General features: G+C 32.8%; 1 pseudogene across 1 annotated transcript; it reads right to left on the bottom strand.

Annotated features, from left to right (window-relative positions):
- Nucleotides 1–517: 517 nt before the first annotated feature.
- On the bottom strand, nucleotides 518–4261 carry LOC114378964 (annotated as a pseudogene). The gene is made up of 6 exons (XR_003659402.1): nucleotides 4196–4261; nucleotides 3972–4118; nucleotides 3073–3603; nucleotides 2406–2618; nucleotides 1138–1299; nucleotides 518–919 (listed from the first exon to the last, which is right to left on the bottom strand). The product of XR_003659402.1 is annotated as a YTH domain-containing protein ECT4-like (transcript).
- Between the last annotated feature and the right edge of the window lie 23073 nt (nucleotides 4262–27334).

Genomic DNA, 27334 nt, shown 5'->3' on the forward strand with positions numbered 1-27334 from the left:
CTTCTTGAAATAGAGCAGCATCTACATTACATTTCATGAAGTTTGAGGAGGTTTTTTCCCACGATGTTGAACCAGGATGTTGGTGTGATTGGCTTGCAAATGTTGAAAATCATGTTGTAGGGAAATGTTGATTGGCTTGCAAATGTTTTCCCACCTTGCTTAAAATGTGTCGTGGTCATCTTATATGGTTTCGTGTGTAACTCGTGAAACCATAACATTAGAGACTAATTTCCAACCTTGCTTCCCTTTTTTCCTAATTTTTTTTATGTTTTTTTATGATTTTTACATTAAATAATTTTTTTCTTTTCCTTTTAATTTCTTAAACCAGGACACTGATTAACATTTGTCTTTAAAATATTATGTTTTTATTTTTAAAAAATTAAAAACAATAAAATCAATAAATTTTATTATTTTTGCAAATTCTTTAGAGAAAAATAAACGTGTAGTATTTACCATTGGTAAACTAAACCTATCTACTAAAAGAATAATGCAATTGCATAATCAAACAAAACACAACTTTGAAACTGGGCGCTCATCCACGTGAAACAATTAATAAACAGTCTTGCCAATAAATTATACAGAAACATTGGAGACATCGAACCATAGTACGCAAACATCAACTCATCAAGTAATATAAAAATAATTGGTCAAACTTAAAATGTGTCGTGGTCATCTTATCACACAAATCATAAAGGAAGCGTGTGCTTCAGAAGCTCTAAACAAACCAAACTGCAAGTCTGCAACTCTTAAATGCCTACGTGTAGAAATAAATATCGGGCTCTCTTGTTCTCCTCTCGCCATCTTGCTATCTAAATCCAGAGGAGTTGAGAGTAAGGTTTTTGGTAAGTTTGACGAGAGTACCTTGCTTGGTACCACTTGATTGCATCTCTATTTTCTTCTCTCTTGCTTCGACAGTGTTCTGCAGAAAATTAAAAGACAAACGATGATCACAAAGGCAAAACTCAATATAAGAACACACAAAAGAAAAATGTTTTTACAGCATGCAAGAGGGAGGGAAGATCTAATGACAAATATAACATCGCAGCACTACAATATTCCAGTTGTGTGTACTTATGGCAAATCTCATATCTTCTACGTTCCAAATAAGTAAGAATCATTGTAGACAATGGAACTTACTTGGTAATTGTCATTGCCATATACTCCCTGTTCTGGCCTTGCATGCTTAGTACTCCTCTGGGAACGAAATAACTTTTCTCGCCTCTAATAGAAGTCAAAATCATCCAATAGAGATTTCTTAGCCGAATAACTTTTAAAAATATTCAGCATCTTCAGTCCAATCTGCAAGCCAGATAATTACAAATTTAATTATAAATCACGTCTAACAAAACATCAAGTCGATAACTATAATAATATTTATAGCAATACAATTCTAATTCTACTTAATCACATATCATATAAATATTATCGTATACAGCCATGCCAATAGAATGTCCTGTTAGTGTAAAGATTTTTTACATTGTCATTCAATCACAAATCACCATATATAGTAAGTTTATTGACTTTCAAATAAATACCTTAAAAGTAACAACAAAAATTATTTTTATTAATAGACAATATAAAAATCTTTACACTAACAGTGTATTACATTGGAACTCATAGGCACAATAAGCACCTTTGAGTAACCTTGCAATAGCCTATCAAGAAAGATAAGAAATAATAGAGGAAACAAAAGAAATAATGAAAAATCAAAGACTTAATTACTGTTTTAGTCCCTCAATTTAAGGATCTAGTTTTTTTAGTCTCTTATTTGATTTTTTTAGTCCCTGAATCTTGAAAATTGCTCTTTTTAGTCCCTCCTCATATGAGGGTGGGCCAAATACAGAATTTGTGACAATTTCAAAATGCAAATTCTAGCAGCTAAAAAACACCACAAATTGTCAATCTATTATTCTCCCTTTAGCACACACTCATGGGATGGACTAAAAAGAGCAATTTTCAAGATTCAAGGACTAAAAAAAGAAAATTTACATTTAAGGGACTAAAACAGTATTGAGCCAAAATCAAAATTCCTTCAAAATCCAAAATAAACAAATAACTTTCTCCGAATAAACGAAAATAATTAGCATCAAGATATGCATGACCTAATCATTGATCAACTGACAATATATTCAATATATTAGAGATTCACTTTTCCCTTTAAAGAAATTTCCCACTTGAAAGACCCAAGAACATTGACTCTAAAATATGAGTTATCATGTCATTCACACAAACTCTGTACATATTACTTAACTTTCTTTGTCAGTAAATAACTTGCACCAACTTATATAATTCAGGGGTAACTCAAATTCATCACAATCTATTCACATGGTTGTGCAACAACTACTTTTTCCATCTCTATAAAAGCAGACACAGGTGCGCTTTAATGCCATCAAGTTAAGAATTACCTCTTGTGTGTCCCTAGTGTAAGTTACAGGCTTGTTCTCATTGCTTGGAAGGATGATATGCACAAACTGATTGTTGGGAACATCTTTTATTATGTGTCACTTAATTGGGAAGAAACCGTTGTACTTATCAAGTTTTCAAAAGTTCATGTCTTTTTTAAAGTCCACCGGCCCAAGTATCTCAGCCACTCCAACAAACTGTCTGCTAGCATTAACCTGATTTGACAACAAAATAAATCTAGGATCTATGAATATTCAGAAATAATGATTTAAGGACAAGAACTCCCAATTCTAAAAATATACTAGCTGATATATCATTGAGAATGACAAATACACTAAAATAAAGATATTCCTATTATAATTAGGAATAGAATAAATGTTTTTGGCATTTCAATCAAACAATTTAAGAAAACATTTTACTTTTGCCAATTATTGGACATCAATATAAAAGGAAACATAAACTGATGATCATGTTTTTATAATGAGCTTTTGAACTTTGAAGATAATTTAACCTCATGAAAGAGAATAAAATAAAATAGAAGAATAGATACCTTTAACAAAATGTCAAAATCTAAAATTTCAATAAAGAAGTTCCAGTTTTCTCGTTACACTTCTGAAGGAAAAGAGAGAGAGAGAGAGATACCACTTGTGAACTAAGATTTGAACTCACTGAGAAAAAGAGAAAAACTGGACACTTGGTTCCTGTCGGTCTCAATTTAGCTTCTGCATCAAGGAATGCTGCGTTCAACTTCTTATTTCCATTTGGAGTACTTGTCCAAACATTATATTTAACACTCTTATGAACTTCGTCTTCATTGAAAGATTTAATCACATTAAATTTTGCAGTTTCATATTCAGTTTGGAAATCTGAAAGGTTATATTCATCTTTACATATTGTGATCACAAGCGCATCCTTAACAAGTGATGGTTTTAGAAGAAAATTGTTGTAACGACCCCGAGGACCCCGAGTCATTTCCATTGACGTTTCAGATTGTCCACTCCTGAATTTGTCATTCAACAAAAATCAATCATTTACACTAGACACTCTCCCAGTTGGTCTGTAGTTAGTAGAGGTATTTGGCCTGTAGTTTGTGGGGGGGGAAACATGGCATCTTGGGTTGGCTAATGATGAAAAACTTCCTGTTTGGTGATATGTATTTGGAGGAGTGGATGCTGTAAAATTAGAACGCAAATGAGGAGCCTGCAAAAAAAAAAAAACATTCACATGATCAAAACATCATAATTCTACAGCAGTTATGGTGAAGATATAAAACACTTGAAACAAAGTTCATAATATGAAAATTTTTATCCATTTCTTAATTGGATAAGTATATTAAATAAAACTAAAACAACAGATCCTAGAGGTGACAAACAAGGCTGGGGAGAAAATTTTCCGTTACAAATTATCTCAAACAAGTTAAGCAGGTATTAATGAAACAAGGACAATAATACCTTTCTAAATATTCATCAATGCAACAATTCTACCATCCCACAAAATGAATAAATAAACAAGTGTTACCTCGTGATATCATAAGCAATCTGAAACATCATAATCTTCCAACTGATTGCCTTGTTTAGAATTTTGATATCTTTTTCAGTATCAGCCACAGTCTCAGATATCGTGCTGGTTAAAATCCCATTTCTAGGTGTAGACTTTAACTTGTTTGGCTTCATTAAACCAGGAGATTTAGGATTATTCTTTGCAATTACAGAACCCTAGACAATTTTGCTTTGCACACCAACAGAAGTTGAGACTGATCAATAACAAGACTTGGCTTCTGATTCATTCACACCTGGTTGTTGAAAATAATAAGTCTACGAAATTGAAAGGTAAGATTGATGATCAACAAAATGCCCATCGAGAGACCCACAATAACCCTGATAACTAAAGGTTATAAGATAATAACAAAAGGTTATGACTTTGATTACACACACGACACAATGCTCAAAAGTTTAAACACTCCAAGTTAGCTCATAAAATATACGTTATCAAATATATTCAAATGAATAAATGTTTGTTTGAATGTGTATATTCTAAATCAGTATTAAACCATTGCTTAGATACAGTATCAGATCAGCTTCTTGTACCCTCTGCTTATGCCAAGCAAAATAATGCCTCCATCTAAATTTTAGGTTTTGTATAAATTCCATAGATTAGTAAATTTAAGTCTGAACCAAATATCCATATACCTTCATTTTAATTCAATCAATGTCCGTGTGCTTTTGGATAGGTTAAAAATCAAATGTTAAAAAGTTCAAGATAATACTTTATTTAACCTCAAGGAAGTGAAACATTATTTTCAGGTGTGATCATAATTGCAGTTAGTATTAAGGAGTCTTTGCGTTATCATCTTTCCTCAGGAGGAATAACAGTTAGGTGTAGGATAAACACAAGTTCTTCAGCTGACTTGTTATGAATGAAACAGAACAGCAACAACAAACAAATAATATTGATAGGGCAATACAACAAGCTGACACAGGGGAGACAATTACAAATCAAAGGCCCAAAAGGAGGATAATCAAGCCTCAGTATTTGAAGGATTTTGCGTAACAAACATGAGCTAGGAATGCTGAGCTGGCAGAGTTTGAGTGGTTGGAAGAGCAGATGCTGCCGGCCATACTATCCTTTTCTGCACCTTTCTGTTATTTGCTAAAGATCCTGTTACCAATTGTTAGAATTTGGTTAACAATTTTTGTTTGCATTATCAAGCCTTAGTGCTATATAACAATGAATCATGTAATACGAAACTATGAAGGAATAAAACTATCTTTTCTCATCTTTAATTCTGGAGGAGCCTAGTCCTCGAATGCTAGGAGACCAGTGTCAGTAATTAGATTCATAACACTTGGTGCTTTCATTGAGAGCGTTGACAGACAAGTTCCTTTCTTACCTCACCCTCATGGCTGAATCCACTCACTCGAAAACGAACCTGGAACGGATGGAGGAAGTAATTGCCAAATTGGCTTCCAATCAGCTTCACATCACTACCAAGCTCAATGAGCTTATCCAGCGCATCACGGTTCTCGAGACCAACCAGCAACAATCAGCCTCGCCTTCGTCTTCCTCCACCAACCCTTCCCACATTGCTCCTTCTTCTCAGCTTCCTCGCATGAAGCTAGAAGTGCCCCGTTTCGATGGAACAGACCCCTCCGGGTGGATATTCAAGATTAACCAGTTCTTCGCGTACCATGTCACACCGGAACACGAACGTCTAACAATCGCCTCCTTCTATATGGAGGGACCAGCTCTCGCATGGTTCCAATGGAAGACGAGAAACGGACAATTGACTTCGTGGTCTGGATTGCTTCAAGCTCTTGAAGCGCGCTTTGCTCCTTCCCAGTACGAGGATCCTACTGGAATCCTTTTCAAATTGACACAATGCGGCTCTGTCATGGACTATTTGTCGCAATTTGAGACATTGGTCAACCGCATCGTCGGACTGCCGGCACCATTTCTCTTGAGTTGCTTTGTCTCGGGTTTGAAGCCAGACATTTGCCGCGAAGTACAGGCACTCCAACCCTTGACTCTGGTTCAAGTTGTTGCGCTGGCGCGACTCCAAGAGGAGAAAATCACTGAACATCACCGTGCTTTCCGTGGCCGTACCACTCTTGGGTTACCACCACCACTGGGGTCTACCTCTCCACCGCCATCGACAATTCCTTTGTTGTTACCACCTGCAAAACCTCCTCCTCTTCCTTTGAAATGACTATCGCTGGAAGAAATGGCGAATCGCCGCGAGAAGGGGCTCTGCTTCAACTGCGACGAGAAGTTCACTCGAGGGCACAGATGCTCCTCAAAGTTCTTCCTCCTCATCGCAAACGAAGAGGCCGCAGAGAATGTCAACAACCCTACCCAAGAGCCACTTCCCCATTCTGAAAATATAAGTGACCAGCCCCAGGCCCAAATTAGTTTTTATGCGCTTCCGGGCCACTTAGCCCCAAAGACTTTGCGCTTGGTGGGCCGAATTGCCAATCACACCGTGATCATCCTGATCGATAACTATGTGCAGGAACATCTCGTTCGAACCTTGGATCTGAGTACCCAGCCCACACACCCCCTTAGAGTAGTGGTGGGCAATGGGAATGAAGTGGTGTGCCACCACCTATGTGCCGTCACCACGGTTCATGTCTAAGGCCAGACCTTCACTATGGACCTCCATGTCTTACCTCTCTACGGGACAGATTTAGTTTTGGGAGTTCAATGGTTAAAATCCATGGGCCCTATCCTTACTGACTATAATGAACTCACCATGAAATTCATACATGACGGCAACATTATAGAACTAAAAGGGAATACTAATAGCGGCCTTCATTCAATCACACCCCCACAACTCCGCCGCATGATCAAAACTGACAATGTCAGTGCTTATTTCCATATCCGTATATTATCCTCTGAGCCCCCTTCAATCAAAACCAACACAATACCTTACCCTAAGATTGACTCCTTAATCCACAAATTCTCTTCCCTATTCCAAACTCCAACGACCTTACCTCCCAGTCGAAACACCAACCATGCAATCCATCTACTTCCTAATTCTGAACCTGTAAACGTGCAGCCTTACCGTTATCCATACTTTCAAAAGCAAGAAATCGAAAACCAAGTCAAGTCAATGCTGAAGAGGGGAATCATTCAGCCTGGTACCAGCCCCTTCTCTTCACCCGTTCTGTTGGTCAAAAAGAGAGACGGAACTTGGCAATTTTGTGTTGATTACAGAGCATTGAACGCCATCACCATCAAGGACCGATTTCCAATTCCCACAATTGATGAGCTTCTGGACAAACTAAGGGGCTCCTGCTACTTCTCGAAGTTGGATCTCCTGCAAGGTTATCACCAAATACTGATGCAAGACGATGATGTGTACAAAACTGCCTTCAGAACTCACCATGGTCATTGCAAGTTCTGTGTAATGCCATTCGGCTTGTGCAACGCACCATCTTCATTTCAGGCTATGATGAATAGCATCTTTGCACCATACTTGCATAAGTTTATCATCGTGTTCTTTGACGACATCTTGATTTGCAACAAGTCTTTTACAGAGCATCTTGTGCAATTGGAAAGTGCCTTTCAAGTGCTGGTCACAGGACAATTCTACCTTAAGCTCTCTAAATGTACTTTCGCCCAGAAACAAATAGAATATTTGGGGCATGTAGTTTCGCAACACGGTGTTGAACCAGTTCCCGCAAAGGTCGAAGCAATTCAAAACTGGCCCACACCTCATTCTACTAAGGCACCCAGAGGATTTTTGGGCTTGTCGGGGTTTTATTGAAGATTTATAAAGGACTATGCTTCCATGGCGGCTCCATTAACTCATCTTTTGGCCAAAGATCAGTTCTAGTGGACACCAGAATCTCAACAAGCCTTCGACACTTTAAAGAATGCGATTTGTCAGGCCCCCGTTCTCGGGCTACCGGATTTTTCCTTGCCCTTCGTTGTCGAGATAGATGCTTCAGGGGTGGGAATGGGCGTTGTTCTGTCCCAACGAAACCACCCCATTGCTTTCTTCAACAAGCCATTATGCTCGAAGCTCCTTCACTCTTCTACCTATGTCAGAGAACTCGTGGCTATCACCTCTACAATGAAGAAATGGCGCCAGTATCTACTGGGTCATCACTTCACGATCTTAACAGATCACTGGAGTCTGAAAGAGTTGATGTTGCAGGTGATTTAGATGCCTGAACAACAACTCTATCTCGCTCGACTGATGGGGTATGACTACTCCATTCAGTATCACTCCGGGAAACACAACGTTGCTGCTGATGCCCTCTCCCGGATTCCAGCAACTCCTATCGGAAAATTGTTGATGATAATTGTTCCTCATCTCGTTTTTTTGCAGGAATTGAAAACAAAGTTGCAACTTCATCCTGATTATGTGGCTTTCCGACAAAGCATAGAAGCTGACCCTCAGAATTATCCAAATTGTGTCATTCTGCAGGATCTTATTATTTAGAAGGGCCACATTTGGCTTCTGAAAGGGTTCTGTTTTATTAAAACTCTCCTTGAGGAATACCATTCAACACTAACAGGAGGCCATATGGGGATAGCTAAGACTCTTGCTCAAGTTGGTGAGAATTTTACGTGGTCTGGGATCAAGGATGATGTTCGACGCTTTATCCTTGCTTGCGTTGACTGTCAACAGACAAAGTATGATCATTAAAAGCAAGCAAGCCTACTCTGTCCTTTACCGGTACCTTCTCGTCCGTAGGAGGACCTTTCTTTGGATTTCATCGGCGGATTGCCAATTTTTCGGGGGCACACTGTGATCCTGGTCGTCATAGACCGTTTTTCAAAGGGAATTCACCTTGGTACCCTCCAAACCCATTACATAGCTTCAATGGTGGCGCAGCTCTTCATGCACATTGTTGGCAAGATCCATGGAATGCCTCACAGCTTGGTCTCTAACCGTGACCCCCTATTCGTTAGTCGATTTTGGCAAGAGTTGTTCAAACTCAGTGGGACGAAGCTGCATATGAGCTCAGCTTATCATCCTCAATCTGATGGATAGACTGAGGTGTTAAATCGCATAATAGAACAGTATTTGCGAGCTTTTGTTCATCCTCGACCTTCAACCTGGGGAAAATTCTTACTATGGGCAGAATGGTCGTATAATACATCCATTCATTCAGGCATGGGGCTGTCACCTTACAAGATCACCTTTGGGAAGAAACCTCCCAATATTCCGCATTATGTGACGGGAACATCCAACCTTGATGCCGAGGATGACTTTCTTGCTGACCGCGAAGCTGTATTCGCTGATTTTAGGAAGAAACTTATCAAAGCTCATCATACTATGAAACATTTTCCTAATAACAATAGACATGATGTTAGCTTCTGAGAAGGTGATTGGGTATTTGTTAAGCTTCGACCATGCCAACAAACGACTGTTACAGGGACAACCCCATGTTGCTTCTATGGCCCATTTCAAATAGTGCAGAAGATTGGCCCAATTGCTTACCAACTGGAACTACCACCTGGGTCACGCATTCACCCAGTGTTTCATTGCTCTCTGCTTAAACCGTTTCAACCATTAACTGATCAGACTAATCCTATTGCTGAGCTACCAACCACATCAGTCGATAATGACCCAATTATTTCTCCTCTGGTGATTTTAGACACTAAATGGGAACAATCTGATAATGGGCCTAAATTGATGGTTCTAGTCTAATGGAAGGGCCTGTTCCCTGAAGACGCATCGTGGGAACCTTGGGAGAGTCTCAAGGTTGACTTCCACCTTGAGGACAAGGTGTTCTTTGATGGGCACGGGAATGTTATGAATGAAACAGAACAGCAACAACAAACAAATAATATTGATAGGGCAATACAACAAGCTGACACAGGGGAGACAATTACAAATCAAAGGCCCAAAAGGAGGATAATCAAGCCTCAGTATTTGAAGGATTTTGCGTAACAAACCTGAGCTAGGAATGCTGAGCTGGCAGAGTTTGAGTGGTTGGAAGAGCATATGCTGTCGGCCATACTATCCTTTTCTGCACCTTTCTGTTATTTGCTAAAGATCCTGTTACAAATTGTTAGAATTTGGTTAACAGTTTTTGTTTGCATTATCAAGCCTTAGTGCTATATAACAATGAATCATGTAATTCGAAACTATGAAGGAATAAAACTATCTTTTCTCATCTTTAATTCTGGAGGAGCCTAGTCCTCGAATGCTAGGAGACCAGTGTCGGTAATTAGATTCATAACATGAAACTCTTGAGCTGCCTCACCTGTGAAACCAGCAGCAACATCTCCAGAGGAGGTCACAAATGATGTCAAATCCGATGAGATACAATCTTTTATAAAAACCTGCATAAACATTATAAATGGTAAGAACAAAAATACAAGAACTACTTATTACTGTAAGTATATGTATTCACCATGATGTAACAGGCTGACAGTCAAGTATATGTCAGAATTTCTCCTTGATTAATGGAGAAACACATTTGAGCACATTCAAAGAACCCTGTAAGGGTAACTATTCCTAGGTCTAAAACAATTTTTTTGCAAAAACCAAAGGTTGGTGATTGTCCCCTAGATGGAATAAAGTTCTAGGAAGATCAAGTTGTTGCTTGATATTTGTGAACCACTCATTACCTTCTATAAATAGAATATTCTGAAGTTTGAGAGTGGAAGCAAAGGAAAAGTGTCTTATTAAAGAGAAAGATACACTTGTAATCCTTGAAGGAGAAAAAGTTACCTCATAGGATACGTATCGTCTGAAAGGAGATAAATAGCAATACCTCAAACGATAAGTATTGTCTGAGAAAAGAAACTTTTTATTGTAATTGGAATTGAAATAACAAATGTATACATTCCAAACAATTCAAATCTTACTTTTTTTGAATTCAAAGAATAGAAAATATAATATGGTCATTACAACATATAATATGACTATTAAGGACATGAGTTAAAATGCAACAAGAGTAAATTATATAATGGTAAAATAATACAAATAATTCAACTTTTGACAACAATAAAAATATATTATTCAAATAATCCAACTTTTGTTTTCCTTGAACGCGATTGAGAAGAAATAGAAACAAATTCCTCAAACTTAGGTCAATGTACACATCTAGCCATATTTAGGTCAATGTACACATCAAGAAGGGTACACTGAACTAGAAGTGCTCACTACACACTTTGGGATTGTGCGTACTGCGTAGTAGTAAATAATTTAACTTCAAGGTACAAGCATTAGGGTCTTGGTGCAAGATAAATGATACCCGAAGATTCTTCCTTACACACAGAAGTTTTTTCACGTTAAAAATCCATTAGTATAATTCCTCTGGCTTCATACACTCTTAACACCTTCATTTAGTGTCCTTTGAATTTAAAGAGGAGGGAGTTTGGCTCATTAATTCCCATGAGTATCTTCATGCTAATTATCAAACTGCAATTTATTTTTTCTTAGGCAGAGTTATCACGTGTAAACAATGTATTTTGCCGTCCCAACAACACTATGACATTTAATTAGCAAAGATTTGCAATAACTACTTATTTACTATTTACTGAAGAGATGAAGATAAACTTTTTGTTTATTTTTGTTTAGGGATTAAAAACCGAATTTCGAAAAAGTTGATTGACCTTAACCATTTAAATTTTTGTTTAAAAACTAAAAATCAAATTTCAAAAAAGTTAAGAGGAAAAAAAAACTTAATTAACCCAAGATAAAATTAAGAAAGAATAAAAGAGAAAGACGCACACATTCATGGAAAGAGTTAGAAAGTGGACATACCCCATCTTCCTTGTTCTGATGCTATGATTTGTAGTTCCTTTAGGGAGAGATTGAGCTATATCAAATGGTTAAGTATAGCATAGATAAAACATAAATATCTGAAAGAGAAAAGCCAAATAAAATAACCCTGATTAACTGAAACCTATATCTACCCACATCATCAGATTGTTACGTTCAAGCAACTATTTCAGTGCTATCAAATATGATCTATCAAAAAAGAGGGGGAGAACAAAATTGATACTAATGAAGGGGAGGTATTCATGTAATCTGAAGAGATAAGTAGTTATTTTTATCTTTTTGTAATTTAGGAGCTTTTCTTATGGATAAAGAAGATATGTTATTTATTTAATTAATATTTTTTATGGTTTGACTAGGGTTTTAATGCGTGACTACAATCTCCCAGTGTCTTTCAATATTGGGAATTTAGAGTTTGTTTGTGGTTGCTCATTAAAAAAAAAAAAAAAAAAACCGTGGCTGTGGCTACATGATTTCCTGACCGTAGCAAATCGGAATTGGAATAAAAGTTAAAGAGAATATTGGAAAATTACAGCAATGCGATGAAGATGAATAAAAATGTTATCGGTTTCTGAAAGTGAATTAAGAAAAAGGATACGTTTCTCAAATTGGTCGTCACGGTTCATGATCAACAATTAGAAGCAAACGCAGCCTAAAATAGAAGGAGAAACAGGTTAGACAGAGCTAATTCTCATGAATACGATAAATTAAGTTGCAGAATACTATGTGTTAGCGGATGGAGAAAAGAGAAGAAGCAACCCTTCAGAGCTAAATTGGAATTGGAAGTTACTGTTAGAAAATTAAAATAAAATAAAAGAAACCGCACTTTTACACAAATTTGAATACTAATAAGTTTTTATAAGTAAGAAAAAGACAAAATCTAGAGAAAGAAAACAAATTGTTTATTATGCTTGTGTGTTTTTTAGAGAGAAGGAAAGATATATATATAGACATAAATCAACTTACAACAAAAATCTAAAAATCTAACGGTTGGAAACTAACTTACAACAAAAATCTAACGGTTGAAAACCAACTTACAAGTGTAAAAAAACATAACAAATTATATTGACTCATTAAAATAAAATCTTGAAAAGATAGAAAATCTAATTTTACTTAAAAAATTCTAAAATAAATATTTTATTTTATAAAATAGAACTAATATAAGTAAATATATTTATAAATTTTAAATTATAAAACAAATATTTATTAACATTCCCTCACATAATTTAAAATTTTAAAATATTTTTTAAAATATGATTTGTATAGAAACATAAAAGAAAGAAAGAGCATGTGATTTGTATTTCAGTAGAAGGAACCTTCCGGGTTTGAGCCTTATACCGAGTGTTTATGAATTTCCATCCGAAAGAAATGTAGTGACTTAATTGTCTTGAACTAGGTGAATCCTCAAAGAGTGGTTTGTGATCCCCACCCCTACAATAATTGTCATCGAATTCATTAAGAGATATTTTTTTACCAAAAATACACATAAATACCTTAATCTTAATATTGCCACAATTTATAATACACCTCGTCATAGGAATGAAAAACGGAACAACTCCGCAAAATTTTATTTTGATGTACTTTTGTCAACAAACAATTTCGTTGTTCGTTGAACTCCATTCATGGAATCACCAATCACACGGAGACGGGTGTCCATTGTTGTAAATGGACTCTAGTCCCATTCCCCTTGACGACTCAAGTATTTGTTGACGCGTCAACCCTTTTGTAAGTAGATCCACAATATTGTTTTCTGACTTGACAAAGTCAAGAGAAATGATACCATGAGAAATCAAATTTCTGATAGACTTATCTCTCACTTTTAAGTGTTTTCTTTTTTCATTAAAATTTTTGCTAGTAACTTTAGATATATCAACTTGACTATCACAATGCATTGAAACATGAGGTATAGGCTTATTCAATAATGACAAATCACATAACAAATTTTTAAGAAACTCAGTCTCACTAGTAGAGTATCTAAAGCAATAATTTTTGCTTCCATGGTAGAACGTGAAATAATAGTTTGTTTAGCAGATTTTCATGATACTACACCACTAGCTAAAGTATAGACATAACCACTTGTCGATTTTGTTTCATCAGAATCAAAAATCCAATTTTTATTAGTTTTAAGAGAACTCATTTCATCATTAATAGTCTTTTTTTTTCAAAAAGGAACATCAATAGACCTCATGACCTCACCATAAGTTTTAGGATCATCTTTAAGTAGAAAAAAACAAAATTCAGAACCAAAATCATTAATCTTTTTAGATCTTTGATTTCTCCTAGGTTCAAAAACAATGTCCTTATTAGCATTATTACAAGATGATAAAATAGAACAAAAAGTATCACAAACAGATTTAGACAATTTATTTTTTAAAGGAAAAACATTTTTAAAGAAAGTGACATCTCTAGATTTCATAATAGTATCATTAGAAATTTTAGACACTTCTGAATTAACAGTCAAGAATCTATAAGTAGTTCTATGCAAAGAATATCCAACAAAAACTCAATCAACGGTTTTTGGTCCAATTTTCCTTTTCTTATTAATAAGAATATTAACCTTTGCTAGACACCCCACACTTTAAGATATTTCAAATTTGATTCTCTTTTTCTCCATAGCTCATAAGGGGTTTTTTCAAAATTTTTATAAGATACTCTATTGAGAATATGACATGCAGAATATAAAGTTTCACCCAAGTTTTTATTTTATTGGTTTGCGTGTTGTATTTTCACATGTTTATTTTTTGTTAGCAATGAGCTATATATAGAAAGGCAATCAGTCACCAACGTGTATTAATAAAATACTTGCAGCAATAATAACATTAAACAATAGAAAATAAAAACCAAACAACAAACTTCCTAATTTTAAAGAATTGTAATGTTCACAAGGGAATTTGACGAAGTAAAAGATAGCTTCCTAACATAGGAATAAAAGTAGTGGGATGCTTTTAGGTTTTCACGGAAACTAATTCTAAAAGCATTTAATCTTTAAAAAACATAATTGATAAAGAAAATTTATTTTAATTTTAAATTTCAAATTATAAGAAAATATTTTTCAACAATCTCCCACTAATTTAAAATTTAAAGAAATGAAATAATATAATAAAAACATTTTTAATAGAGCATAGTACATTGTGTTTTCATCCATTAATTTTTCATGCTTACTAGAAATGGACTCAATCACATCCATGACAGACACTTTTTGATAAAACAAAATGCTACTGTAGAAAAGACTATGCAAGAAGAAGGTGATTTTTCTCTCTAAGACTATTAGAAAATTAAAATAAAATAAAAGAAATAAATAAGAAGAAAATCCAAAGCCTTCAATTAAATAACAAAATAACAGTAGAAAAATAACTTTAATTGGTAAAACATGAATAAAAAATGAACTATATCATACAATAAACACAAAGGAAAAAAAATAAATTAGGGGAAAAAATAATTAACCTGGGTTGAAGCTCGCAACGTTATCCTTAGAGAGAAAATGCCTTCACTGCACTGGTAGGAAAATCTGATTGCGCTCCTCTCCCAAGATACGATAATACGTTGGTTCCAATCATGTGCAATGAAAGGATCCCTAAACCTTTTGAACACCAATGCTCTTACTCTCAAAAATAAGTTTTTATAAGTAAGGAAAAGACAAAATCTAGAGAGAAATAAAACAAATTATTTATTCTGCTTGTGTGTTTTCTAGAGAGGAGAAAAGATATATATATATATATATATATATATATATATATATATATATATATATATATATAGGCATATACCCCCTTATGCAATAACAAAAATCTGACCGTTGGAAACCAACTTACAAGTATAAAAAAAACATAGCAAATTACATTGACTCATTAAAACAAAATATTAAAAAGATAGAAAATCTTATTTTACATAACAAATTCTAAAATAAAAATTTTATTTTATAAAAGAATTAATATAAGTAATATATATTTATAAATTTTTAATTATAAAACAAATATTTACTAACAGTTACTTGGCTGCCACTACACTATTTGTAGTTCCTTGTTAATGGTCATACTCATAAATGTCTTAATCGATCCATAATCCATCACCATTCACCAGTGCCTCTAATTTCAGTTACCAAAATATTGAAAATATAAAAAAATACATTAATTATGTAGAGTTTCAAGCCAAAAAAATAAGGTACACACATGTTAGAAATTGGATTTTTATCATTAAGGTTTAGGTGGCTTAAATGCAAAGTGAAAGATTACATTTTACTAAATGAACTTTAGTTGAATGGATGCATTTAAAGTTGTTTTTGTTTCAACTTTCAAGAGAGTTTATTTATTATAGTTAGTGACAATCTTCACTATAAATAAGAAGAGAATTAGTGGAGAAACATAACACATGAGGAGAGAGTGTGTGAGAAGAGAGATTGTGAAACAAAGTCACTTTGTTGAGAGAAAAGTGCCTTTGTGTGAGAGTGTTATCATTTTCTTGTAACCATTGAATGGGGTACTCGAGTTTGTAGAGTGATACACTATTTGGGGTGGTTACAATCTTGTAATCATTTTTGTGATAGTAAAATACTTTGAATCGGTTCCGTGGACGTATGCAAGAGGTGTCGAACCACGTTAAATTTTTGTGTTTGTTATTATTTTTCTTACGCTGTAATTTTTGTTGTGTTTTCACGATCCTTTGTGGGGTGGATAATTTTATTTGTAAGAGTGTTGATTTCCCAACAAATTACAAATTATAATTACTATTTTAAAAATTAAGGTAATAGACTATTTTTCCTTTGTTCAACGTGTGAATAACCACTTTTATCCAAAAGAATATTTTAATCTTTTTAAAATATTAAATAAGAGGTGGCTATAAGAGAAATCAGGTCATCAAAAAATATCTTGAGTCATAAAAAGAGAAATAGGTGGATGAATGAGATTAAGTGTTTATAACAAAAAACCTAGAAGAGATCTATAAAAATCACACATATCCAAAAGAAAAAACGAAGATGGAGGAGAAAAAAGAAAAGGAGAATGGGCACATAGAGAAAGATTGTTTCTTCACAATTGTTTCAAAAAGCGATTAACCTGCTATAATCAGTAGTCCCACACTTGCAACATAAGTCAATAGCGCCTTATTCCCAATCCTGAATTAAGTCCAAGTTTGCAACTTTCTTTTAGTGTTATTGTTCTTTTTCTTTTTCTTTTTCTTTACTCTTGTTCGTATGATGTTATGTTTGGCTTCTTTATTTAATTTTTATTTTCATGAATTTGTGGCTTGTGCACCCAATATTTTTACTTGTACACCCAACATTTTTTGTTATTTCCAAAATTACCCCTAGCAAATTTACGGATTTGTGATTTGTACCTGTGACTTTCAGGTTATTAACACAATGTTCTAATCAACTGAACTAATAGGCCAATTATGTTATAAAATAATTAATGTCTCTGTATATAACATTAAATTTTTTAATGTATATTTAATGTACATGTAAATTTACATTAAAAATTAATGCAATATACAGAGACATTAAATATACATTAGAAATTTTAATGTTATATAGAGAGACAATTATTTTATAACATAATTAACCTATTAACTTAGTTGGTTAGAACGTCATGATAATAACATGAAAACAACAAGTTTGAATGTTGCCTGGGACATTAATTTGTAAAATATTTTTTAAAAAAAATTGTAGCCTGTACGTAATCCGTAAGTTTGCCAAGAGTAATTTTGAAAAAAATGAAAATATGTTGGGTGCACAAACAATTTACTGGATGCGTAAAGCAATTCCTTAAATTCGTCCATGTATGCGGCCCATATGGTTTTTTTCTGGATAAAATAGGTATATACATTGTGACCATATGTTTATTGAAAGTCAAAAGGCAGCGTTTCTTTTTTATTTCAGGATTAGAATATTAAAAGATGTTATGGTGGAAAAAAAGAAAGTTTAACTTTTTATAAGAAAGAAATAATGATAGCTCTAGAATACAAGAGGCACAAAAGGTTATTTTTTTATTCATTAAGTTTATTTTTACTTTTGTTATTTTAACTTTTAAGTTAGAAATATTAAAGTAATGATAAGGAAAGGTAAGGTTTTGTCCTTTTCGTAATACGTGTCTTCTTTGTATAGGTTAGTTTAGTTTTGATGTTGTTTATGTGAGAATTTGATGACTAAGTCATTTGCAAGCTTAAATTCTTTTACTAACTCTTAATAGGATATAAAAAAAGGAGTTTTTTTTTATATAATAAGATTCAAGAATATGTTTTTTGAAGTAAAGTAAATATTTATAAAATTAATGATATTGTATAATTAATTAGAGATATAATTTTTCACGAGGATATTATAGAGTATTAATACATTCTCTATGTGTAATTAATAGACTCTTGAACTCATTTATGGTTTTAAAGATTTTTTTAAAGAATTTTCTAATGTTTTCTCTCAATTTAAAATGTTAGTGGCGATTCTATTTTAAATAAAATTTTACATCATTCTATCGTGATTCCGGTTGCGACACACCCAAACTATAATAATTCCTCTTAAATATTAGAGGTAAAAATGTAAAGCTAAATATTTGATTTGATCTTCAAATTATATTAGTGTGAGAATAAAACCTCATTTAAAAAAAAACTTTAATTAAGTCTTCATAATTTTTAGGATCTAATTGAAGATTTTAATACAGAATAAAATTTAGCATTAAATCAAAATGTAATTATGAGTTGGTGGCGGAAATGCACATAATAATCCTGCTTCAAAATCAGATATGGATTGGCGAAAAAGATAACCTACTAATAAGGTAAATTCGTCCATTATTATTTAATTAGCATTGCAACATCAAAATGAAAAAAAAAAAACTATTAAATCTAAAACTTAAGTGCGGAAGATTAATACATATAAGCATTTATTTAATTCGATTATATATAAATTCAAAATTAGAGTACGATCCATTGATACATATAAGCCTGTTATGTAATTCATCAATTACTATTTAATTAACATTTATATCATATTTGGGGGGTCAGTAAAAAAAAACATTTACACTATTTGATACAATCGATTCTAACAAGGAGGTGATTAGTAATTCAAATATATATATATATAACATTTATATAGTAATTCAAATGTTTTTGCAATATCCGTTCATCAATTAATATTTTAAGTAGCTTTAAATCATATTTGACATTGTGATCCCTATTTTTTCTAAATATCAATTTTTAAATAAACAATCACTTGATAAAAGATGAAGTTAATTCCTATTTTTTATGGTGATTTGCTTCAATGTATCGTCTTCATATATAATTTTCGTACAAACATTGTAAGAAAAAATATCCACCTTGTATGTGTTCACGCTCCCCACTAGAAGTGAAATATTATCCATGATAATGAATATTTTATACCAAAACTATAATCAACAAAAAAAATTGTATTGTTGTTTAAATATTCCTTGTCAATATATTCAAGCAATTATGATCATTGGTCCCTAAAAGTTGTAGCTCTAACAAATTGATCCTTGAAATATGAAAATTTTAAATTTAGCTCCGAATGTGTTAATAAGGTACGCCAAATTAGTCTTGTAGTTATCTCATCTCATTAACCTTTTAACATTTGTGTCTCTTGGCACTTCTAGTGATATCATGACAACTACCGATTGCCACATGTCATCTATGTGGTGTCATGTGTATAAAAATTAACTTTTCAACTTAGTTTCTGAATTTAACAACTTAATGTTTTGGTCTTTGAAAGTATTTTTGAATTTTTAATTAAGTCTAATGCTATATGTAAATCATTAGCATAGTCATTATCATATCCCCTTATTATTTCGATTCCATATGCCTCATATTTTTTACCTTCTTCTTCCATATTTTGTAATTCATCTTGACTTTCACATCCATCATATGCATGCAAAGTTCATCATTTGTTCAATGGAAACATCAATTCTATAGAAAAGTAACACATAAATATCATAAAAAAAACTTTAATTTTTAACTTAATAAATACTGTTTAGCTTCTTTAAGAAGTTACATTTATTCAATAAAAGATTATCGAATAACTTCTTTAACACTCAAGTAGTGACTATATTTTAAATTCTTTGATGTCTATTTATATCTTGTGGTAGTAGTTCATTAAAACAACAATTTTCGTTGTTTACATTTTCTGATCTTCATCATTTTACTTTGATCATTGATCATGTGTCAAACTATCGCATAGACCTTATGTCGCCCCTCCCACTTACACATTTTTCATCCTCAAAATTCTTCCACTCAATTACTTTAATACTCTACCCTTGAAGAACAATGTGAAAACTACAAACTCTAGAAAAAACAAGGACAAGGTGATGCATTACACTTGTTCCATAAAAAATGTATGTAAGCAACTCAATTTTTTTAGTTGTTTTTTTGTGATTAATGTTATTGTATAACATAAATTAGTTAAATGATTAATCTAACATTCTATACATATTAATAACCTATAAGACATTATCTTGATTTGAATAAAATATTTAGTTTGGAACCTTATAAAATATTGTTAGCAATGTTCCAAATTTAGTCACTAACTATTACTATATAATCACTCATAAATTAGTTTCATATTTGTGGTATAATTTAAATGGCGACGTTAATAAGAGGAAGGTAAAAAAAGTGAGTGATAAATAATGAAAGTGAGGAGGAATACGATAATATATATACTAATATAAATGAAATACTAATAAAGTCATTTGATTCTAAATGCAATCAATTATTATACTTAATATAGTAATAGGAAATTATAAACAAAAAGGTTATTAAAAGGAAAAATAAATAATAGTATGATATATTGTTTAAAGGAGAAAAAATGCACTTGTTTTCACAAATAAAAACTATTAAAAATAAAATAAAATATCAATATCTTGATAACGACAATTATAAAATTATAAAATATTTTATCAAAATTAAGAAAACAAAAAATAAAACTTAAGTATTATTATCTTTAGGCTTAAATATATTTTTGTACTTGTAAATTAGTATGTTTTTTTGTTTTTGTAAGTTTATTTTTCTAATTTTAGTTCTTGTAAGTTTTTTTTTTTATTTTGGTCATTGTAAGATATTTTGCTAATTTTTTGTTCTTATAAGTTTGTATTTTTTTTAATTTTGATTCTTGCAACTATAAATAAAAAATTAGAATCTTGCATGGATCAAAATTAAAAAAGCACACACTTACATAAAATAAAGTTTGAAAAATAAACTTACAAGAAACAAAAATGAAAAAGCTCCAACCAATGAACATAAAAACATAGTTAACTCGTATTTTTAAAAGTAAACTCTATGAAATAAAAAATATTATTATAATACTAAAATATTATCTATACTAAAAAGTATGGGTTTTTTTCCTTGAAATGCACCTTCTCCCTCCTTTTTATTCCCAATATATCCCAGATTGAAACTTAAATCTCAAATGTACCAGTTTTGTATTCACGATGAGAAGTTGGAATTAGGGAACCGACTTCTCAAGGAAGGTTTTTTTTGTTATTTTTTAAAAATTTTAAAGTTTATATTTTATGAAAGAGAATTTTTATTGATTTATTTTTTTTAAAATATTTTTTTAAATAATATTTATTTTTAAAGAAAAAGATGTTATTAAATACAATTTTTTTGCTTATATTATTTAATTTTATAAGTTGATAATATTTTTGGTTTAATAATAATTAATTTATACAAGACTTTTGAACTTTTGATTTTTTTTAAAATATTTTTTATAAAGAACACATTGAATATATAAATAAATTAAAGCACTCAAATAACATAAAATACTATCAATAACAATTAAAAATAATAAAATGAAACTGAAACATAATAAATAAAAAATAATGAAATGTACTAACAATAACAATTCAAACATGAAAATGAAAAAATTAATCATAGTTTGAGATGTGTTGTGCATTCTTCCTATAGTTGGATTGTTGGTTTATTAGAAATAACTAAAATTTCTATTGGACAAAAACAATTCCAGTAGTTGGATTTTGTTAATACCTTTAACAGGTCTTCATTGGTTTTCAACTCTATTATTTGATATTTGATTAATTTTTCTGAATATTTTATATAGTTTAGCTGTCGAAAGAACAATTGTCTGACCAGTTGTGATTCATGAATTCCATGAAGGGGAATCCCTATAAGTGCAACTTGCTTGATGACATCCTTGAGTTTTTTTATGCTACATCTCGAAGGAATTTCAAATCTTATTGGATTTGTTTCAGTGAAGAAGTAACCCAAAAAATCGCCTTGTCGTGGTATCTTCCACTTGTCATTATAATACAACATTAAATCATGAGTATGAGTGATGGTGGATCGAAGTAGATTGAGTATATCATTGAGTGTTCTGTTAATGGTACATAATAATTTTATAGGGCCAACGCATGGGTATTGTTTGTTGCATGTTGACATTGTGCAAACATTATCATCATTTTTCAATTACAGAGAATGAAAAAAATATTTCTAATATGCATCTATGGATGGTTGCCGATAGTAGATTTCATCCACAAATTGGTCATTGGTTAGCTGAAGGATGTTGTGCATTCTACTCGAGTGTCTCAAAAGAACACTCATCAGGCACTTGCATTGGTATTAGAGTATGACATTGAAAATAAACACCAGTCTGATCGTGAATGATTGATCCATTTGGAAAAATGAATGTTAATCTCAAGTTAGAAATGGTATGAGTGTTTGTTTCTCTTAAGAATATCATAGTATTGAGACTGAATATGGTTTGTGAAGGTATGTTGTGTGAAAGTGTGAGGTTGTATTGAGGGTGTTTGGTGTCATTTATAGTTGTTTGAATATTTGCCCCATTGATGTTTATTGAGACATGTCATTGTTGTAATTTTGCATTTATCAATATAGTGCATAGTATTGTGAATTTTGTCTATGATTTTATCCTATTACCTGGTGCACCAAACGTCCATTATTACTTTCAAACTTGAATTTAAATTATGAGTTATCAATTTAATGTTAGTTTTGTTACTGAAACATCTATTGTTTTTCCAGAGACGTGGATAAATTGTAAAGTGTTATCAATTTTGATTGTAATTTTACCCTATTATTTGGTGCACCAGACCGTCCATTATTACTTTCAAACTCAAATGTAAATTGTGAATTGTCAAATCATTGTTAGTTTTGTTGGTGAAGCATGTATTATTTTTTCAGAGACTTGGGTAAATTGTAAAGTGTTATGAATTTCGACTGTGATTTTATCCTGCTACCTTGTGCACCAGACGTCCATTATTATTTTCAGACTTAAATGTAAATTGTGAGTTGGCAATTCAATGTCAGGTTTGCTTGTGAAGCATCTATTTTTTCTAGAGACGTGGGTAAATTGTAAAGTGTTGTTAATTTCGACTGTGATTTTACCCTGTTACCTGGTGCACCAGATGTCCATTATAATTACTTTCATACTTAAATTTAAATTGTGAGTTGACAATTCAGTGTCTGTTTTGCTGGTGAAACATCTATTATTTTTTTAGAGACTTGGATAAATTGTAAAGTATTGTCAATTTCGACTGTGATTTTACTCTGCTACCTGGTACAACAGTAGTTCATTATTACTTTCAGACTTAAATTTAAATTTTGAGTTGTCAATTCAATCTCTTTTTTTTTTGTAAATAATAGAGACTTGATTAATTTGCACAGGCTTATAAAAAACAAGTGTCTGCGTTTTAGTGAGTTGTCATTTTTTGGACCAAATTGTCAACATAAACGAAAACAAATGATTTATTTCATTACCTAAATTAAGTACTACAAACAACACCTACAGAACGAAGTAGACAATGCAAAATCACAATGACTTAATGTTAAAGCACTGAACATTGACATAGCACACCACGGGAAAACCTCAAAGCAGAAAAACTAACACGAATCATCCTCATATTTATAACTTCATTTGAATATTGGTTTGTAGGAAGGAGACATGTTGCATCCTTCCAGCCTGGAAGGGGAGTTACTATCACTATCATGATCTTTGACCCAACAACTCTCGTATTCATATAATAGGTCCTTAACATTGGAAGTTGAGTCATGTTGGTTGTTTGGTGGGTTATTGTTGTCACAAATTGTGGCAAATAACTCTACAAATGATAGTGTTGGGTTGTTGTAAAAAATGTTGAACATTTTTCAAACATCAGGATCCTCTCCCAAAATAAAATATGTGTACATATATGGTTGTCCTAGCTTAAATATGGGGCATCGAAAATGGAGATGTTGGATATGTTGGTGTGGTTCAATGTTTATTTTTTGGTGAACAAGTTCAAGCAATTGTGTAAGGGTTATGACCTTGTTAACCATGAAAGTTTTTATGTTGTTACTAATGAAGGTGTTCACTGTTTAGTCACATGCACTGGTAAATGACATGTGAGTCTATCCAGCACATGGCCTCGAGATGCGATAAAGGTTAATGGAGATAACTTTTATAAATTGCATAAGATGGTCACTTAAACATTATTTTAAGGGTGGAAAACATACTTTTTTTACTCTTAATTTGAGGTCCTTTTTTATGAAACTGTTACACAATATATATTTTTTATTCTTTGACGTGAAAGCTATGAAATAAATTTGTCATGAATATTTTTAATGCATTAGAGATAAATTTTATAAATTGCATAAGATGGTCACTTAAACATAACATATCTTGTCCACTTTAACATAATTTTGAAATCTACATTACAAGGGTAGTTAAACATAGTTGATCCTATTATCACAACATTGTATACTTCAATGACCAGTCTCACGGGGCAATGAACGTCAATTAGGTCGTGGATTTCTTCTTTCCTGTATCATTAGTTCTCCCTCATGATGATGATGTTGATGTTTTTGTTGTTCTGTCTCATTGTTTTCAGTGTGGGTTGCTACAGCTGAAGAACTTTGTCCTTGCTCTCCAAACGAATATGGAGCATCGAACTTTTGTAAAGAAGTTAAATATGATGCCACAGAATTTAGTGTATTCAAATCGACACTAAATAAATTGGTCATCCATTCATGGCTAGTTGCGTTGACTGACTCACAAGTCTGACCAAAAGTTTAATGAACAGGTGAATGAGTACAAAGCTTTGACTAAGGATGTGGAATTGGAAAACGCGTTTCTTCAACATTATGGGTAATTGTTGTGCGTGGACCATTTAGTTGTTATGCAACAGACAAGAATAGAATAGTGTTTTGCCTATACCATTCCATATATTTTGGTGTATATGTTACTAGTCCTTGAACCCATTGTCCAATTAAAACATCATTGCATTTGTTTTTCCATATATTAGTCCACCCCGCATGATATTGCATCCAATCACTGTAATGATTGTCTCGCATGTCAATCTAATGAAGTCGATCAAGATTCATGGGATCAACAGAGATATCTTGATGTAGTCCAAATTGTAGCTTGACCTGGTTTGTTTGATGTCATTCCGCAATGGGAAAACAAATAATTGCAGTACATGCAGACCAAATCTCCTTATCTCTGCATGCATGTCTCGGTAGGTGCTATTCAAATCCTCTATGTGGGACCCAAGAAAACTAAAATATATGCTAACAATACAACACTAGTAAATATTAATATGTTCATATTAAAGGTGCGATTGATGATAGTATTATACCTAATGGCTCTCCATATGATCTATATGAGATCTATACCCGATCAAGTTACTATGAGGTGTGTCCCTATGTTCTAATTTACCATTACTCCATTTGAAATGTAAACAAAACAAAACCACTATTAATTGTAATGTTATCATGCGCGTCATTAGAATTAAAAATTTAGATTTCACTATTTGTAATAACCATTTAGCGAGTGGATAAGTTGTTTTGGGTTTTGGGACTCTTGGTGCAATAAAATGCATGCGGTACCAAGCCTATGACTGCAATAGTATGACACAACCACCCATAACATTACCAACCTCTGATGATGCCCAACAGATTTCTTTGTACAAGTTTGCTAAACATGCATAACCCCAACTATATTTTTTTATGTTGTCGAAGCCACGTAATAGGTTCAAATACATTAGATGAACTCTATTTCCATATTTATCAGGTATTAAAGCACCACCAATCATGTACATTATGTAAGCTCTACACTTGCATTGTAGTTGGTGTATTGTTGGTTCTTCAGGTAATGGTGCGCGCAAAATGCTAAGCAACCATGTCAGCTTTAGTGCGACTTCCTTACGTGCATTATTTGGAAGGACTTCACCTAGTAACTCGTCACATAATTCATCCTAATGTAAGAAGCTAGGTCTAATCATAGCACGACCATCGACCCTAATGTCTAGATGCAGTGCATCATCTTCGACTATGATGGCACATTCACCCTATAGTAGGTGAAAGGTGTGTGCTTTAGGCCTTCATCATTCAACCAATGCAGGATCAATTTTCATTGTTTGATTAGGGCAATATGTTGGAACCCGGTAGACGATAATAATGGTATAATTTATGGTTGTGGTTCAGGTATTGTATGGTAATATGAAGTGATTAAGTCGTTAATTGTGATACGTGAAGATGAACATGTTGATGATGCAATAGAGTATGAGCCATGACAACAAGGTTAAATGGTAAATCAAGTACAAATGATATAAAATTTGAAGTTGGGTAATGAAAATGTGGTATTGACATGCACCTCCCATCTATTTATAATATAAACTGTCTCAAGATTCCAAAGCACATTTACACTTTGTCTCATTATAAGGCCTCGAGACTTGAAAGTACGTTAACACGACTGTGTTACTGTCACGCATCGAGATTCCAATTAACGTGAACCATGGACCCGTGATTGATTGTATATATAAAGGCACCATAGAATTTGCATAGTTACATCAAATCAAATTGTGCGAGAAAACAAAGAGAGCAAGTAAAATGAGTTCAGAGCCAATTTGTGCGTATGTTTATATCAATGGTGAGATCATTCATAGTTCAATTGCAAATGCAGTTTTCAAAAGTGACAAGACAAAATTGTTACTGTTGAATCCAACAATGATGTTGCCAAACATAATAACCGCAATACAGTCATTAATTAGAGATAATGATGTTACGCCTATAATTACTGCACTTTGGTATCGTTATCATGTATACCAATTCAACGGTTGTGTTGAGTATAGGGAAATTCAAATTATTGACGAAGAATGTGTTTGGTGCATGTTCGATACATTTGCAAATATGACAAGTGTAATATGTATGGAACTTAAAGTTGATGTTCATAATTCATTATCACCTTCTCAAGTTAATGACCTAAGCTGAGCCGAGATGGAGCAAAAGCTGCACAATTCACTAAAATTAGAATGAATAATTTAACATATTTTGTTGTTGTATTATGTTTAAGTTTTTTTTGGCCTTTAATATATATTTGTAGTTGTTCCATGCTTTTGAGTTGTTTTTTTCAATTTACTTTAATAATATGATCCTAAATGTTTGACTGCAGAGATGCAGAACAATGTCGTGAACAGTCACGATGCAAAAAAAAGACCGTTGTATGTAATGTACACAACTGGACACTGTTAACTCACATGCACGACAAATGCATTAATGCGGTTATCAATAATTCAAGTGGGCTCGGTGCACGATGCACAACAGTGCGATGAACAGTCATGATGCAATGGATAGACTGTCATATGTAATGTTTGTAGCTGCACACTATTCGGTCACATGCACTGACAATCCGTGGGGGCTCGATGCGCAATGCGGAATAGTGTCATGAACAATCAAGACACAGAAACAAAG

Source organism: Glycine soja, chromosome 12, assembly GCF_004193775.1.
Source record: "Glycine soja cultivar W05 chromosome 12, ASM419377v2, whole genome shotgun sequence".
Lineage (NCBI taxonomy): Eukaryota > Viridiplantae > Streptophyta > Magnoliopsida > Fabales > Fabaceae > Glycine > Glycine soja.